The following is an 18800-nucleotide window of genomic DNA, read 5'->3' on the forward strand; positions in this document are numbered from 1 at the left end:
ACAGTACTATTAACAATTATAATCCAAACTAATAGAGTAAATCCTCATTAAGAATAATATCCTTAAAACTGCTACATGAGAAAATTTCCAACAACTATTTTCTTTCATGTTATGCTCACTTGTAGAATGTACTTGTGGGTACTAACATTGTGACCACCTTCTTCGAACAGTGAGTCAAAGAGAAACATGGTGAGCAGTCATCATCTCAAATTCTTCCACCATAAGACTTACAGTGCTGATGGGGTGTATCTCTTCCTCCTCAGCCTCAGTTACCCCAACAGTGGCTTCTCCCAGCTATTTAATGTGAGCCTGGAGCAAAGAAAAAATAAGGAAAACAGCACACCTCCAGGAAATTGTAGTCATGCTCTTCCCAAGGAATGCTGAGACATCTTTGAACCAAGTCTGTGCTTACTAGTAAACATGAAGACTTTTTTATCGTCCACTGCAGTTTGCCAACAAATTCCAAATGGAACACAAGAAATGTGATTTCCTGCTCAGAATTTGCTAAAATTTATCCAGCCAACTCCTTCTTTAGCACATCAAGGAGGAATTGGCTTCAACCTGAATGATGCAAATAATATGTTTGTTCTTTAAAGCAGTTTTGATGCTTTCAATGCGTATTGCAAAACTTCTTCAAGGGAGGAATAACCACATGCACCAATACAGACTGGGGGATAACCTGCTGGAGAGGAGCTCTGAGAAGAGGGACCTGAGTGTCCTGATGGGTGATAGGCTGGCCATCAGCCAGCAGTGTGCCCTGCTGGCCAAAAAAGGCCAATGGCATCCTGGAGTGTCGTCAGGAGGTCGAGGGAGGTAATTCTCCCCTCTACTCTGCCCTGGTGAGTCCTCACCTGGAGTATGACGTCCAGTTCTGAGCTCCCTGGTACAAAAAAGGGATCTCCTTGAAAAAGTCCAGCAGAGGGCCACAAAGATGATAGAGGGTGTGGAACACCTCTTTTCTGATAAAAGGCTGAGAGACCTGGATCTGTTCAGACTTGAAAAAAGAATACTCAGAGGGGATCTGATCTACTATAAATATTTAAGGTGTGGGAGGCAAAGGGATGAGGTTGGACTCTTCTCAGCAGTGTGTGGTAATAGGATGAGGGGAAATGGCAATAACTGATGCATAGGAAGTTCTGCACAAATGTGCTTGGAAACTTCTTCACAGTGAAGGTAACGGAGCACTGGCACAGGCTGCACAGAGAGGTGATGGAGTCTCCTTCTCCAGAGATGTTCAAGACCTGCCTGGACACCTACCTGTCCAACCTGAACTAAGGAGCCTGCTTTGGCAGGCAGGTTGGTCTCGATGATCTCTAGAGGTTCTTTAGAACCCCTACAATTCTGTGATTATAGGATTAAAGAATGAAATCCAAATTGAAGGTGGATCTAAGGAGAAATGCATTCCTTGTTGTATGATCAGGATCTAAGTTTTCCAAGGAAATTGTAACTTCAAATTTAGCCAAATAATCTTATTGTCATATAAAAATGATATGATTGTCTAAAATCTTTATTCTAGTATCATGAATCAAAGAGTGTCCTTTACCATCCTTATCTGAAGAGGGTAGTGCTAAGCATGCTATACATTTTACCATATTTTGTCTTATTTATTTTTTTGTGATTGCACAGACTATATATATATTTTTTTTTTGTTTGGGGGGGGGGATTTTTACCACATTTTTTAACTTTTATACAACACCAGATGGAGAGCTTTATTCAGAACTGAAAGTGAATAGTGAAGATATAGAGACGTGCACATCTCAACTGAAGCTCTGAATACCTGTGGTACTAGAATATAAACAGAAAACCTAGAATGCACCAACCAGATAAATAAATCCTTCAGTATTTGTACTGAAATGCAAGTAAAATCCGAGTGTATTTTAGAAAACATTAGTCAATTACATTTTTTAGGGACTGTGTAAGGTGAAGTTCATTGCTATGATTGGTTTGAATAATGAGTTATTATAATATGTTTGTGCTTTTCTATATCACAAGCTAAGCAGAAACACTAACACAAACAGATGATTTTGAATCTGTAAATAATATAGTTCACTTCAAGCTGATTATATTCAAATCTAACTTCCAAGAATTTTACCGTTGTAAAAGGCACTTAAGCTTATGCATAACTATTTGCATGATCAAGGACTGGTAAAGCTATATATAAATTCTAGCTTGCTCTGTGACAAAGACACACATCTGTCTTTCTCTCTAGTGAAAGCAATTTAAAAAGTTGCCTTGGAATTAAAGAAACCCATGTCTAATGCCTGGTCTTAGATAACATATGCAAAATGACATGGATATTCTTCTCGCCTTAAAATTTTACTGTGCTATTTTTTCACATTCTACATGCTGTCTGCTTATGATGTGTTACCACATCATTTCCTGTCTTTGCCACATATGAAAGCAAGTAGAGAACCAGTGAGGCCCTGGACCTAAAATAGAATATAGAATATTTGATGCAAACTCACATATAGATCCCCCACTAAATGTGACTAGAACCAACTATTTAAAACTGTTGAAGGAAAATACTACAGTGGCTACTGCACTTGCCAAAAGGCTTATGCTCACGTAAGCCTGAGTGGGTTTGAACTCACCCTTCACAAAACTATTTCCTGTCGTTCCTTAGAATGGCTTCACAATGGTACCTGCCTTACTGCTGAGTAAGGTGTGTGAAATACTTTTTCAAGATTAATAGTGTCAGAAAGAACAAGAATGATCATGGGAGTCTGTGTCTGCAGTGTAGTAATGAAACAACTTGCTTTTGCAATTTACATTAAGTAATTACTGGATAAAAAAATAAAGTAAATTAAAGGAATGCTCCTGAGATACATGAAATATCTGGCTTGAATCCTAGACGGTATAGAAAGGAGCATTCAAATAGTGTTACGAAGAATAGGCAAAAGCAATCAGGCCTTCTTTGAGAGCTCCTTAATGAAAAAAATCAGTTCAGTTACATTTTCCGGGACATGAGGTGTAATACAGTTGTGTTTTAAATTCTACAGTAGGATTTAAAGATTAAGTGTTGCAACTCTATCGATAATGTGGAAGTTCCTTGTAACTACTATTCTGTTTGTACCAAATATTACCAAATAACTCTATATCTTGTGTATAAATGATCTTTTCATGGTATGTCATGTTGTTGTTACTGCACATATGTGTTTATGTTTATTATATACACTTGTATGTATACAATGAATGAGTTACCAATATATGAGTTATTGAATTGTTATCACTGTCATTTGACTTTTACAAGAACAGCAAATCAGGCCAAATCAAGACTGTGCACCAAAATATTTACTCAGTCATTCACACTTGCTAACAGCCTCATTTTATTATTATCATCAATATATATGCAAAAAGGTCTGAATTTAACATCTATATTCTAAATTAACAGTAAGTATAATTACACCATGGAGCAGATGCCACAGGGTTAGCAATGGCAAGTTCAGTCCTTTGTAAGTAGCAGAGGGTCCCTTGGGACTTGCTCCTGAAGGGTAAAGGGGTCCAGGAAGCCTGGATGCTCTTCAAGATGGAAATCTTAAAGGCACAGGAGCAGGCAGTCCCGGAGTCCTGTAAGTCAAGCCGGAGGAGCAAAAGACCAGTGTGGATGAACCGGGATCTTTTGTTGAGACTCCGAGAGAAAAGGAGAGTCTATGTCCTCTGGAAGATGGGACAGGCTACTTGGGGTGACTACAGAGAACTGGCCAAGATCTGCAGGCAGAAAATTAGAAATGCTAAAGCCCAGCTTGAACTTAGACTGGCTACTGCTGTAAAGGAGAACAGGAAACCCTTTTAAAAATATATTAACAGCAGGAGAAAAACTAAGGAAAATTTCCCTCCTTTACTCAACGAGGCAGGCAATATAACCACAGATGATAAGGAAAAGGCTGAGGTTCTCAATGCCTTCTTCACATCTGTCTTTAATAGACAGGACAGTTATCCAAATGGTACTTGCCCTGACCTGGAAGTCCGGGACGGGGTGCATAATGCACCCCCTGTGATCCAAGCAGAGACGGTCAGAGATCTTCTCCTCCATCTGAACTGCCACAAGTCCATGGGGCCAGATGGGATCCACCCAAGGGTGCTGAGGGAGCTAGCAGAGGTGATTGCCGAGCCACTTTCTGCCATCTATCAGCATTCCTGGTTATCTGGAGAGGTCCCACAAGATTGGAGGCTTGCCAATGTGACTCCCATCTTCAAGAAAGGCCGTAAGGAAGACCTGGGGAACTACAGGCCTGTCAGCCTGACCTCGGTATCAGGGAAAGTTATGGAACAGATGATATTGAGGGAGATCACACGACACGTGCATGGCAATAAAGGGATCAGACCCAGCCAGCACGGGTTCACCAGGGGCAGGTCGTGCTTGTCCAACCTCATCTCCTTCTATGACTGGGTGACCAGACTGGTAGATGAGGGAAAGGCTGTTGATGTAGTCTACCTGGACTTCAGCAAGGCCTTTGACACGGTCTCCCACAGTATTCTCCTAAGGAAACTGTCAGCCCGTGGTGTGGACAGGTTCACTCTTCTCTGGGTGGAGAACTGGCTGGAGGGCCGTGCCCAGAGGGTAGTGGTTAATGGAGTTAAGTCCAGCTGGCGTCCTGTAACGAGTGGTGTCCCCCAAGGGTCAGTTTTGGGGCCCATCTTGTTTAATATCTTTATTGATGACCTAGACGAGGGAATTGAGTGTACCCTCAGTAAGTTTGTAGATGACACAAAGCTGGGAGGATGTGTCAAACTGCCTGAGGGTAGGGAGGCCCTTCAGAGGGATTTGGATAGGCTGAACAGCTGGGCTGAGCAAAATGGGATGAGGTTCAATAAGACCAAGTGCCGGGTCCTGCACTTTGGCCACAATAACCCCATGCAATGCTATAGGCTTGGGGCAGAATGGCTTGAAGAATGTAGAGAGGAAAAGGACCTGGGGGTGTTGGTTGATGCTCGGCTCAACATGAGCCGGCAGTGTGCCCAGGTGGCTAAGAAGGCCAACAGCATCCTGGCCTGTATTAGAAATAGTGTAGCCAGCAGGAGCAGGGGGGTGATCATTCCCCTGTACTCAGCTCTGGTACGGCCGCACCTCGAGTACTGTGTTCAGTTTTGGGCCCCTCACTACAAGAAGGACATTGAGGCCCTGGAGCGTGTTCAGAGAAGGGCAACAAAACTGGTGAGGGGTCTGGAGCACAAGTCTTATGAGGAGCGGCTGAGGGAGCTGGGATTGTTTAGTCTGGAGAAGAGGAGGCTCAGAGGAGACCTTATTGCACTCTACCACTTCCTGAAGGGGGGTTGTGGTGAGGAGGGGGTAGGTCTCTTCTCCCTGATAAGTAATGACAGGACGAGAGGGAATGGCCACAAGTTGCGCCGGGGAAGATTTAGATTAGACCTGAGGAAGCATTTCTTTTCTGAAAGAGTGGTCAGGCACTGGAATGGCCTGCCTAGGGAGGTGGTTGAGGCACCATCCCTAGTGCTGTTCAAGAAGCGTTTAGATGAGGTGCTAAAGGACTTAATTTAGTAGTTGGGTAGAGATAGTGATAGGAGGATGGTTGGACTAGATGATCTTATAGGTCCTTTCCAACCTTATGAACTTATGAACTTATGAACTTATGAACCCCACAGAGGTCCCAGTGCTCAGATTTAAGAGAGCATCAAGAGAAGCCAGGAATTAAATGATCTTGCTTTCCTTCAGTTCCCTCACTTCTCCAGTTCTCCTGTCTTGTGCCTGATATTTTTATGCTACTATCTTCTCCCACCAAGAGTACTGGGGAAGTCCTCCTCCACTCCCATTCTGTATATCGTTTTCTTTTTGTCTTTCCAGTGATACTTCTTGCGTATTTGGAAAGACGTCTTGCCTATCTCAGTCCCATGTGCTTATCTCGCTCTCTGTGTGTAAACTTTAATTATCTGGATGCCTTTTGTATGCAAATAAACATAACTTTGCCTCTTTGGTTATTGTTATTCACATACTTAAGCAAAAATTGTGTCTGACTGTGTCATCATAGTGTTATAAATGCATATTGCTGTTAAGTTTAGTTGAATTGTTTAATAATTACAGTGTAGCTTATGTTAATTATATCCTGATTATTCCATTTATAATTTATTGGTATCAGAAGCTTCTGCATTGGCTAAAATCTCCTTATGTCCTTGTTTGTCTGGAATTATTTTCTTCATCTTTTCTTTATCCTACTGAAAAATAAATAAATAAATAAAGGCTGTGGTAGAATTTTTTTTTATAAGAGAGTGGCCATAGGGATGGAGATCTTTTTTTTTCTGTCTGCAGAGTTGACTCAGCCTCTTTCTTTTTCAGCTGGCCATGATAAAATTGCTTCACTATAGAGCAGACTTATCTGACATTAGTTACGGTATGATTCCTGAAAATGAAGGTGCCATTTCCCATCTGCTAAGTGATTGTATCACTATCTGTATGGAAGGAAGTATTAAGTTTCCCCCAGACTCAGCATGTATGTTATTAAATCCTCTTTCTTTAATCAAACAGAGAAAATGTAATTACATAGTACTAGTTTGAAAGACAAATTAATCAAACCTCCTTATAGTTCTCATATTGCAGCCTGCTATAGTTTATAAGCATTTTGCTAAGTACTTAAGGCGCACAAAATGTATAAAATGAGAAAAATTTGCATTTACCTGGCAAATGTCCTCTGGATCTACTTCAGCTATTTATTGTTTAATTGTCATTCCATAGGAACACTACTTTCATAGTCTTCAATGTAATTTTTTTTTTGACCAAAGAAGAAATGCTTATTTCTAGATCCAGCTGCATTTACTCGTTATGTGCTCTGAGCTGTTAAATCATGGTGAAGTTTACTTTAAACAAGGTCTCAGTAGATACTGATAAGTAAATCAAAGTTTGCTTGAGTTCTATGTGTCGTTAATCAGTGATTCAGGAAAGAAATAAATTTTGTAAATATCACCCAGATATGCAAGTGTAACATTCTCACAGCCCCCCATGGAACACAAACTGTCTGAAAACATTGTTGTTGCAAAATAGCAGATCATATGCACTTATTGGAACTACTAAAGTTGGATTTTGCCTTGGTTAATTTAACAGAATTTCTGCATTGGGAAAGAATGAGTGGCTCTCAGGAAATAATTTTAATCACCAGCCCTGTGTGACAAAGAAAACCAAGTGAATGTGAATGAAGTGTCATCAACAATTTAGTTCCTCCCTGGACCATCTCCTCTGTTACATGGATTAGAAAGTGTACCTTCATCAGAGTGGATAATTAGCCAGCATAGAGGTTTTTGTGGCCACAGTTTAAAGTTAATAATAGGTAGAAATAGTTAGAAATAGTTTGTTCCCAACAGTTAAAAACTAGCTTGGAAATTTACCCACTGATGCCTGTAGAATGAGACAGCAGATGTCTACTCTCTTCCCTTTGCTCCTCATCACATTCAGTGTTCAGGCTGAAAGAGAGAATCTATTGTCTGCAAAAGTCTTCAGATGTCTTGCTCATTTTAGAATTGCTCTTTATCTTGGTTTGCCTGTCTGTGCTCAGGGACAGACAGAAGAAACTAACAACAAATCAAACCTCAACTGTATTAATCTGAAGGAAATAAATATTTACACTACAAGAAAATAATAAAAATTTAGATTTGAAATCCATTATGTACAGCACTCTGTGTAGTCTGTTATTACACAGTTACCTTGGATTTTTTAATGCATTTGACTCTCTTTGCACAGATCAAAAATGCAGAGAAAAATGCACTGATCATTTTATTAAATTAAATAATACATTATTATTTATTACATTTTAAAAATATATAGTTAGGTGGGGTGCAAGCTTGCACAGGTTAACATGAAAGTACTGAAAGAGCAAACTGATTAGAACACTATTAGAATGAAACTTTAGAAGAAAAATATCCTTAACTTTTATCTATTAAATGAGATTTGGTCAAAGAATTTCCATTACACTTGAGCAAAAAGTTTCCTGAAATGAATATTTCAGATATATATGTTTCATTCAAACACATGAAGTCTGATGGGACTTGACAAGTAACCTGTTGCATTAGAGAGATCATACTGGGGTGGCAAGAGAAAATAGGATTTTATTTCATGGATGACATACATTAGCTTTTTCCAGAAAAGCAGAGTCACAGTTATTTCAAGAAAAATGTAGTCAAAGAAAGCCATCCATAACATTCCCAAATACTGAGACTCATAAAGCTCGAATGAATGGAAATTTCACCTGCACAAAAATATTCTAAACTACTTGGAGATTAACTGTTTTCCTTGTTATGGTGATGCAATAAATAGACAGACAGACAGACAGACAAATAGATAGATAGATAAGGATAATCGAGCAGCACACCTCCCTACCTCCTTAAACCATATCCATATTATCTATATTACCCAATTTAAATCCTTATAATGTCTGCATAAAAACTATCATAACAGAAGTGGTATTTTACTTCCTGTGACACATGTACCAGGGCACTGATGTCTGTACTTGCTATATCTTTGAGAATTAAACCTCAGATATAAATTTTTCACGGTTAATCATACAATGCTCATATATGGCCAGTCACACTGCATGAGAGATCTCTTGAAATGAGGGAGTTACAAAATGCAAATATCACAAGACCTCCATTCGGGAATAAAATATTTTTTTCATTTGTGTGGTGGTGAGAGTCAAATGGGCAGTACAGGCCATCTGGAAACTCATAAAAATGTAACAGTTCCAGAAATAATTCAAAGAATATAGTATTTTAGGGAGTGATCAGAAACTCAAAGGTATAAACACACGTAATTATTTCAAAACAGTGCTTACCTTTTTGCAAGAGAAGTGCTACACTGAAAGAAACCGTGGAATTTCACTTTCTATTATGGTACTAACAAAATCTAAGCCAGCAGACATTTGAACTGGAAGCATCTCCCAGCACTGGTGTCCAGCTTCAGAACAAATTGGCATTATGTACTATGGAAAACTACTTGCATGAGGGAAGGAATCTGTAAATGCTAAGAGAAGGCTGAACTAAGAAAGATTAATAGGTAGCAGAGCTTCACCTTTCCTAGTGTTGGTCCATTTCTTACAGCTTAGGTAACACTGGAGATCTCTGGCAATGAAACATTATTTATAAATGATTTTATGCTCAATGTGACTAGCAACAGAGAGAAAATATGATTATATTTTTTCCAGGGCCCAGAAATGGTCATTTTACACCCTTAGAGCGTTGTAAAATATGAAGAATGGGAAGAAAACCATAGCCCACAGTGAGATCATCCTCATTAACTGTAGGTATGTGAACTACTGAGACTATCTTCTACAGAGCTCAGGGGAACCTATACATGTCTTATCATGAATAAAAAACAGCATTAAAAAAATCTAAGACTTAGCAAAAATTCAGTATCTTTTTTTTTTGAGATTGTCTGTGTAATATCTTACTGTCAGTACTGTTCAGTAAAACACTGGATCAAAATTAGAGTTATGTAAAGAAAATTTATGTGCCTTATTTTGTGGTCTTCTTTTAGGATAATTCAATGGCTGAAAATAATTTTGTATAGAGTGAAAAGTTATAGAACAGGACAACAAACATTTTGAGCAGTTCTTGCTAATCTGGCACAAAAACTAGCTTACCTTTCTGCAGTACATTTCTCTCTGCAAAGATATCTTTTCATAATAGAGGAGAAACTAAACTAGCTATCCCTATCAGCTTTTGCAATCTCATTGAAATAAACACAATGCCTTCTTACACTAAAAAAAGATAACATTAATTGTTTTAGTCAGGCAGTACAATGCAATTATATTCATGTAAAGAAAACTATCTTCATATGCTCATCAAAAAGTTAACTACAGTTGGGAAATAAACTCCATTATTTACATAACACCAAAGAATTTGCATCTTCAATTCATCTATTATAGTCTCCTAATGAATAAATGACTAAATTGAATTTCTCTTTTCTTAATTTCAGTGAAAAAAGCACAAAGGAGGTCTTCACTGAGGGTTTCTACAAAAGTTAACTTTCCTCTGTGGTTATTTTGAACACATGAAGTACAAGCAATCTTACTTGAAGCAGCTGGACACCTCAGAAACTTTCATTTTGTTTACCAGAAAATCTTCAGAGTTAGAAATATGTAAAAGTATATTCACATAGGTCACTCCGAAAGTACTGCCTCCTCCATGGAAACTATTGCAGATACAGTAATACTATTTGTTAAGGTGAATTCTCAGCTACCAAAAATAAACGTTTTGAAACGTAGTCACCACCATTTGCTATGCATTTTTTGCCAGTGATGAGCAAGGATCAGTATGTTGTGCTCATAAAAATCCGCACCAGCAGGGATGACCCATTGTCGCTGTCACCACTGATGAAACACACTAGCACCACCTTACGGTGCTCACATCCACTGTTTGGTTTCCACAAACATTCAGCAAGTGTCAGTGAATGTGCCATATTTTCTTCTTGGAGGAATTCCGTTCCACACCTCTGCTCCTTCTGCATTTGCATGTCAGATGCCACGTTGTCAGACTGCCCCTATGCTGCCATCTCCCTCATGGCAAAAGAAATGGAACAGAATATTGGTGGAAAGAATCAGACTCTACTGGCATACCACCAGTATCCACTTCTGATGTTCTGGACCTATAAATAAAATAGGAAGTATTACGTTCAGAGCAGCCCTTATGAATTATACAACAATAGAGTGATTAAGTAACATAAGTAAGTAATGTTTGTAAGATCTTTTTCCTCTGATAATCTCAATTTTAGGATCATTAAAAAAGATGGGGTTTGGACTCGATGATCTCTCGAGGTCCCATCCAACCCCTATGATTCTATGATTCTATGATTACTTCAAGAATACAGCTAAACCTATTTTACATTAATAAGTTTCATCTTATTTCTACAAACACTCTGATGCTAAAATGTAATCTTTCTAATGCCTCTGACCTGAAAATAGTGTATTCTTTATCAATAAAAATATGATAATATTTATACAGGTCACATATAATATATTCTTAAGAATATAAGCTGTTAAATGAGAGAACAATTCCTGTCAACCAATGTTCTCTCATCAGTCAGCAAGGATTTGTAATCATTATCTGAAGAATGCTTAGTTATATTTCTTTTTTTGAGCACCTCTGATCCTTTTCAATTACAGTTTATACAGGGAATGTGATATACATATACAACATTTGAAGAAACGGACAGAATGAACATTACATTGCACAAAATAGTGAAAAGGGTATAGCTTTATGGTTAGAATGATATATTTCAGATATAGCTTTAATTTTCAGCCCTCCTCTGTGATGTTACATAACATATCTTTGCAATTGAAAGCATTCCTTTATTTGGAGGAATGGACAAGATATTAACAAACAAGAATGAGATCCATCTAACCACAGAATTACTATTTCTGATCTAAAGCCATGGATTTTGTTCCTCTGGACTAATACTGACTGTCACTTCCCACTGAAGCAGCTTGGTGGGAACATTAGGTCTTCTTCAGAATGAATATGCCCTTGAATAAGAAATTCATTTCCTGAGTTTATGTCTTTAACAGATGCTGTAAGAGCATCCTCTGTTAGACTGCTAAATTGTCTGAAGTGTATGCCTATTCTCCTAAGAAGAAACCTGTTAAAGGAACCTTTCCAATTCTCTATTGTAGGTGTTCAAACTAAGCCTTTCAGAATGCTATTACAGTATATTTAAGCTCTTTGGTTCAAAAATATCCTAATTTCCTCCCCATTCATTAACACCTCCTGGCACTTAAAAACAATCTAAAAGAAAAATGTGCTTTTAAAGATATTCCATTTTTCAGTTTGTCTCCATACATTTTCCTATAAGTAATTCAAAGGGTCACACATAATCAATATTTCCTGGAAGAGAGTTTTTACTTGTCTGTTGTCAAATCTAGTTTGCATTTTGTCTGGAATTCAGTCACAAAGTATTCTCCCTAAAATTAAATTTCTTACAGTGAATCACTAGTGAATTAAGATTAATATGAATTTCTCCATGGCTATCAGCTGTATTTTAAATAGATATTTTAAGATATATGTGGCATGTGGTCAGAATATTTTGTTTTTCTGAATGATGATAAGAGAATTATAGACACAGCTGAAATTGTTACACAGAGGGATGTAATTAAATAATAGAGAAAATGTAAAACTGTAGTATATAGTTAAGGTTGTACCTATTCTGAATAAATTGGAAAACTAAGTTTTAAGCTCTGAAAATGTCAGAATTATCTGTTCATGATGAAATTTGTGAATGTTAACACATTCCTAAAAGGGCATTTCTCCCTTTTTGTTTCACTTTACTTTTAAATCACTTCATAAAGAATTTGTAAAATGATTGACTGACCTGAATTGTAAACTTCAGTGACAATTTTTTGACCCAAAAAAGTTTTCACTTTCTACCTACCTACAGCTAACATCTTTTTTTTAATTATTATTATTTGGGAGAGAAGTAGCAGATTTATATAATTTATTTATTTAAATAGAAATGAACACCAGTTTTTTAAAACGTGACAAGGAATTATTACTGGTTATAGCTTATAGTTTACAGGTCCTTACATAGTAATTTGTAGTTCATTTTGACATAGAATATGTCATGGAGATGCAACAAGTCTCTTCAGGAGCTTATGTATGAAGTCTTAAGGCAAAACTGCCTGGCAGTTTACATCAATCTGAGAGGAGACTCACATAGTGTTCCTCTTTCCTCCTCATGTATAGCCCCTCCTTCCATTACAACATAGCAATTTTAATCACAAAGTAGCAAGGTAATTTTATTTTATGTATAAGAAAGATTTATTTCATTTTGAAGGTAGCTTTGTCTGAATAGCTTGAACCAACCCTTCTCCTGAACACATGGCAAAGAGGACAGGATTTTATCATAACACTTCTGAGAATAACATTTTATCTGCTGTGAAATAATATCCAAAATTTAGTCAGCTGCAACAATTTTTTGAGTAGAGTATGCTGAGTTTCTCTTAGTAATGCACATAAACTAGCTCAAAAATTACAGAGAAAGCTTGCTTTAAGTTTGTCTGAGGAATATAGCACAAAATAAATTCCATTCAATTATGTTCATGCAGTCATAAAAGTCATGGATGACGTAATCAGGATATGTATTACTTTCCTGCAGTTTCTGAAACCAAAGATGAAGATACGTTCTTACGTCCATTCTGTATAGTGCAATATGCATTCCAATGTTACAACTATCACATAAAAGTATGAGAAGATTTAAATGTGTTTCATAATTAAAATATTCATGTCAGTATTGTGAATGATCTCTAAATAGTATTTCCTGACTATCAAATATTATTCTTTTCTAAGCCATTGTTTCAACATGATTTGTATTTGAAATTTGTATAATGAAAATATTTGCTAAATATAAGATTATTAATCAAACCTTATGTGTATATTTTGAGTACTTAAACTTGAAATTAATATCTAATAAAATTTGGAATTAAAATTGATTTTTTATATCATCTCAACATATATTTGTATTATTTCAGAGAAGCTGTTTGCATTTTAAGTACCTTCAGAAAATAAGTGCTCTGCTAGTACAAAATTCTATCTTTAAGAAAGCCTGGTATGGATGTACTGATAATAATTTTAATTTCAGAAATCCGTTCAAATCTCTCCACCACAGAAAGTTAGATATGAAGAAGTTAAAAAGCAAAGCATGTACCTCATTATTATGTTGCACATGGTCAGCTAAAATAGTTACTTGTTCTTCTTAGCTATGCTTCATTAAGTAAGCTTGCATCATTTTTTATAAAAGGAATATCTAGACAATAGTTCTGAATGAAAGTTGTAAAAAATACTAGTGGAAGAACACATATCACATTAGGAAAATTTTAAGTGTTTTTTTTTTCTTTAATACAGTGCTAATGAGCATATTGATTTTTTTTTTTTTTGCTTTCTATTGTTTGATTTTGGACCACAGCATTTGACATAATAATAAAATAAAGAATAATATTTTTATTACATTTAGCACTGAAAAAGACAGTAGAAATTAATTAGAAACATCATGAAGAGATTCATATTGAATTTGATGTTTCAAGTTTTTGAACTTTTTACATTTATTTTGAAATGCAGTTGATCTGAATTAATCTGATAAACCAAGCAGTCTCCAACAGGCCCTTATTATAATATTGTCTTCATCCATATTTCAAACTTCCTTTGGCACACATCAACAAGATTCTTGACCTTCCCCTGGATTCCCCACAGAAAGAAACAAGTTAGAATCAGATAACTTTTCTGCTGGCAGGCTTAGCGTTTTCCACGCTTTTCACTTTACTATAATTTCCCACCCTCTTTCTGCCTGACTGGCTCATGTACTGCCATCGGAAAAGATGTGATTTGGTATCTGATGTTTCTTGTCAATTCCTGCTATTCTGTGGTGTAGATACCCCATGAATAAGTTTCTTGAATATCAAACAGGAGACTGGTTTTTGGCTACTTCTAGTAACCACAGAACTCTTCACATTTTCAGTGGTACAGATGTAGGAATCAATAAGAAAAAAATGTCTTAATTACTCTTTTTGGAACATTTATTGATATCCATCTGTTTTCTGACTTGCAAACAGACAGTGTCCATTAATTTGGCAGATATATTTGAGGAAAAAAGATTGATTTATTTTTTTTTTCATTAAAGATTCTGACCACATGTATAAGGTGAAAAATTTCAGTTAAAACTTACTGAGGTCATAGAGAGTACTTTCCTTGAAAGAAGGAATTAAATCAGATTAAAAAAAAATGTCATAGCCTTTAAAAATATGCAATGGTTTTTAATAAAGCAGGGAGATTAAACATAATTCCCCCCCCCCCCCCAAAAAAAAAAAGGACATGTTTTTTGAAGATGATATATAATAAAAGGTAAAAATACTGCCATGTTTAAGATCTTTTCTTGTCCTCTTTTTTTTTTTTTGCCAAAGAAAATAATTTATTCTGTGAATCACTTATGTAAATCATCTTCTAGTAATGTTAATGGATGGCAACTTTATAAATACTTTAATTCTCTGAACACACTAACTTCAATATTTTACGGCATGACCTTGTATTTCTTATAGATTTTGGAAACAATAAATTCACTATACTATGTGCACTCATCTTTACTCAATAGTTTGTTTATGAGTTCCATAATTCAAAGGTCCGTTGAATTAAGTAGTGAAAAAGATGAACTTAGGAAAGACGGCATCTCCAGAAATAAGCCTGAATTTAGCTAGACATCATCTCTGAAAAAAACTGAGGAATGCCTTGGTGTCATATTTTACTTTATTTTTAAATAGTTTTTGTTTGTTAGGAACTCCATGTAGCCATATAGTTATTCCAGTAGTTTATTTTAACTCTCACTTGCCTAATAACTCCACTTTCCCACTCCTTCTCCTTCATTAAAATTACTGTCACATCTGAAAAATACTGGTGTCTGTTAACATAACAGTGTATGTCTGTTTTTATCAGTAACAGCAGCAGAGCTAATAAGACATTGCTCTACAAATCTGTTTGTATCCAACTCTAAAATAAAATGATATAGCTGCAGAGGACAAAGGACTTCAATGACTTTTTTTTATTTAAAGACATATATTTGTAATTTTTTTCTGATTACTGTATTCAAAACTAACACTTCTATCAATAAACTTTACATATTTAAATTACTAGGTTATTCTGTATGAAAATCATCACCACCTGAGATCTAAATATTTTTTAAATCTACATAATTAATGTTTTTAAGTTCACACAGGATTTAAAGTCATCATTTAATATATGAGTCCTTCTACAGAAAACTATTTTATTCAAACTGACTTTAATGTTTCAAAGCACAGTTAATATTTCTTCCCACTTAGAAAAAAATTTAATGACTAGTCATTAAAATTAATATGAAATGTAAAGATTCAGTCATACAGAAAGGCAGGATAAATAACTTGACCATAACAGTAAATACTCTCAAATAATGTAGTTTGAATATTGAAGTGCTTTATAGATAAGTTTGGGTAGTGGAACATGTTAGGCTGTTCTCTGACAAGTGGCTATACACTTATAATGACCCCTGCTTTTTACAGCCAAATTAGATTGAAAAATGCACAGTAGTGCATAAAGCTCCAAATAAAGCTATGCAAATTCAATGATATCAACTGCTGAAAGGAGAAAACTTAAGGTTGTCCAGATTATGTATATAATATTGCAAATAACTTTATTGGATTTCAGAGCTTTGAAAAATTCTAAGAAAAACAGAAGTCCTTGTGGCTGTTCTTCAGAGAAAGTCACATTCATTCAGAAGAGGCAAGCTTGAATAAAGGCAGAAAAGGCATGAGTAAAATCATGCATATCTAGCACTTAACAAACTTTGCTTCCCTGTTTCAAATTTTCAAATAATGATAAGTAAAAACCAAAAGCACAAACAAACCAAAACCAAAAACACTCTATTTTTCTTTAACATGGGTGTATGCACAAGGTTTCCTCCTGTCACTTGCGATTTTATCCTACTCTTAAATATTTTGTGGTATGGAGGAAGTATGGAGTTTAGAGGATTTTGTCTCAATCATTAACTCTTAAATGTTAAGGTATTTCTATTTTGACCATAATTTTACTATTATTTATGTTAGATGAGTTTCCAGAGTCTAGAGTTATTCTTCCCCTCAAAATGTCCACAAACAGTGTAACTATAACTGGGAATTACAATCCCTTTAGTATTAACTGCAGGTATTATAAGATACTATGGCCACTTGCCAAACATTGTCAGATGAAGTCTCTTCTTTTAAAGAAACTTCAAACTATATATTTGCTACTGGCAAAGTATTGGGTTTTTCTCATAACAAATATGCAGTGCCTTACATCAAGTACAGTGGAGTACTATAAAAAGCAATTCCATTACTGTGTCTTACTGATAACCCAGCTCCCATGATTTCTGTATGAGCATCAAAACTCTTTGAAATTCCACATTGTTTTGTCATTGTTTTGTTTCAACAGCTGTGATAGTATCTGTACCAGATTGAAAGAATCCTTTTTTCAGAATTTCAGATATTTCTGTGCTCTTATCTGAAATGCTGCTTCTCAGCTACCTGGATATGAAACAGCTCAGACAAGAGTGCTCAGAAAACGTGGGTGACTCAAGCGAGTTGGGAGTCCTTAAAGAGGGTTCTTCTCACACATTTATGCAAACATTAAGCATGCAGAAGGCTGAGCACCATCAAAACAGGTAGTGCCAAATCTGCATTAAGCCACTGGCAAAGCTTCTTGGCAGTACTGGTATTTTCAGTGCATCTCTGTATTCTGGCTTGTTTAACAAGATTTGAAAACAACTACAATATTTTTGTGTTCTGAACAATTTTGAAACACTTTGGATCAAAAAGCATGATTGCTTCAATTGATTTCCTTTTTTTTTTTTATAGTAGTTGGCTACTGTCATGTACTGTAGGAGGCCCCAAGATGTACTCTACTCTCAACTTTTTCAAGGGGCATTGTTTTGCATCACCTTACTAGACACTTGCTGTGTGTTTGATTTCATGGAGACCACATATCATAGAATCATAAAATAACTTGGAAAGAATCCAGAAGAATCGTCGCATCCAACACTTGGCTCCACACAGTACGACCTGAAACATTACTACATATCTGAAAGTGTTGACCAAATGCTTCTTTAATTTGGTCAGGGTTGGTTCTGTGACCACATCCCTATTCCAGCGCCTTTCAGGGAACTTTTTCCTAACACTCAACTTGACCCTGCACTGACACATTGTCATGCCATTCCCTCAGGTGCTGTCTCTGGTCACCTCATAGATTACCTAGTCAAAATCATCACTGTTCACATATCAATGTCTCCACAGTGTTATGCATCATTTTTGTCACTGAAGAGTCACAGTGATCTTTCTTTACTAGGGGAAAGGCTACCCTCATACTGTCTCCGCAGACTATGTTATGAATCATTCTTTGAAATAGCCAACCGGACAGCAGGGACTATGCATAAATTCTTTGGTAAATACTGTTCTGTAATTCTTTTAGATGATCTATTTATCCAATCATTTTTTCGTATTTTACTTATTTATAGAAATCCCAATAATGTTTTAATATAATTGAATACTATGCAAATTCAATGATATAAAGAATATAGCAAACAATATAGTGCCTACTAAATCATTTGATATCAGTGTTATTTCAAGTTTTACTTCAATAATAATAATACAGTTTTTTTTTTTTTTGAGAAATCCCAGTAGCTCTATTTAAAATTTCTGTACCTCTGTTGCTGAAAGATGTAACTTCACTTATTAGAACCATCTAGTCTGGAGTATACTCTCTTTTACTTCTGATAATTTTGTTTCACTTCTTTGATTCTCCTGTATCTCTTGTGTGATTTTACAATGTTAGTTATTTGAATTAGCTTTTTCCAATTTTAACTTGTCCACTGGAAAATATACTGAGAAATGGCATACTTAGAGTATCTTATTACCTGATGATCCACATTGCATGTGTCACATGCTAGGGAAGGAAGACTCACAAACCCTCACATTCTTACCACACTAAAAAATAACAATAATTTATGAGAGGATAAACTGGTTTACCCACCACTCTCATTAGAATATACTCAAACAGTCTGCAACTTCCAACATTCCTTTGCTGCTTGATTCCTGTAATGTCTTCTTGCAACATATTTTGCAATCTAGTAATCTTAAAGCTTCAAACAACTATAAAAACTCAGGTCTCAAATGCTGGGAAACAACCACTGCAGCATTTGGTCCTGGAGTGCATTTTAATGCTCCTTCCAGCTGCTACTCAAGAAAAAGAGGATGTTTAATCCCAATCTTAGTAGCACAGAAGGATAACCTGGGGACTGGAATAAATTGAGTTTCTGGTCT

The sequence above is a fragment of the Cyrtonyx montezumae genome, unplaced genomic scaffold (assembly GCF_038088225.1).
Source record: "Cyrtonyx montezumae isolate F1298 unplaced genomic scaffold, pur_monq_1.0 scaffold_8, whole genome shotgun sequence".
NCBI lineage: Eukaryota > Metazoa > Chordata > Aves > Galliformes > Odontophoridae > Cyrtonyx > Cyrtonyx montezumae.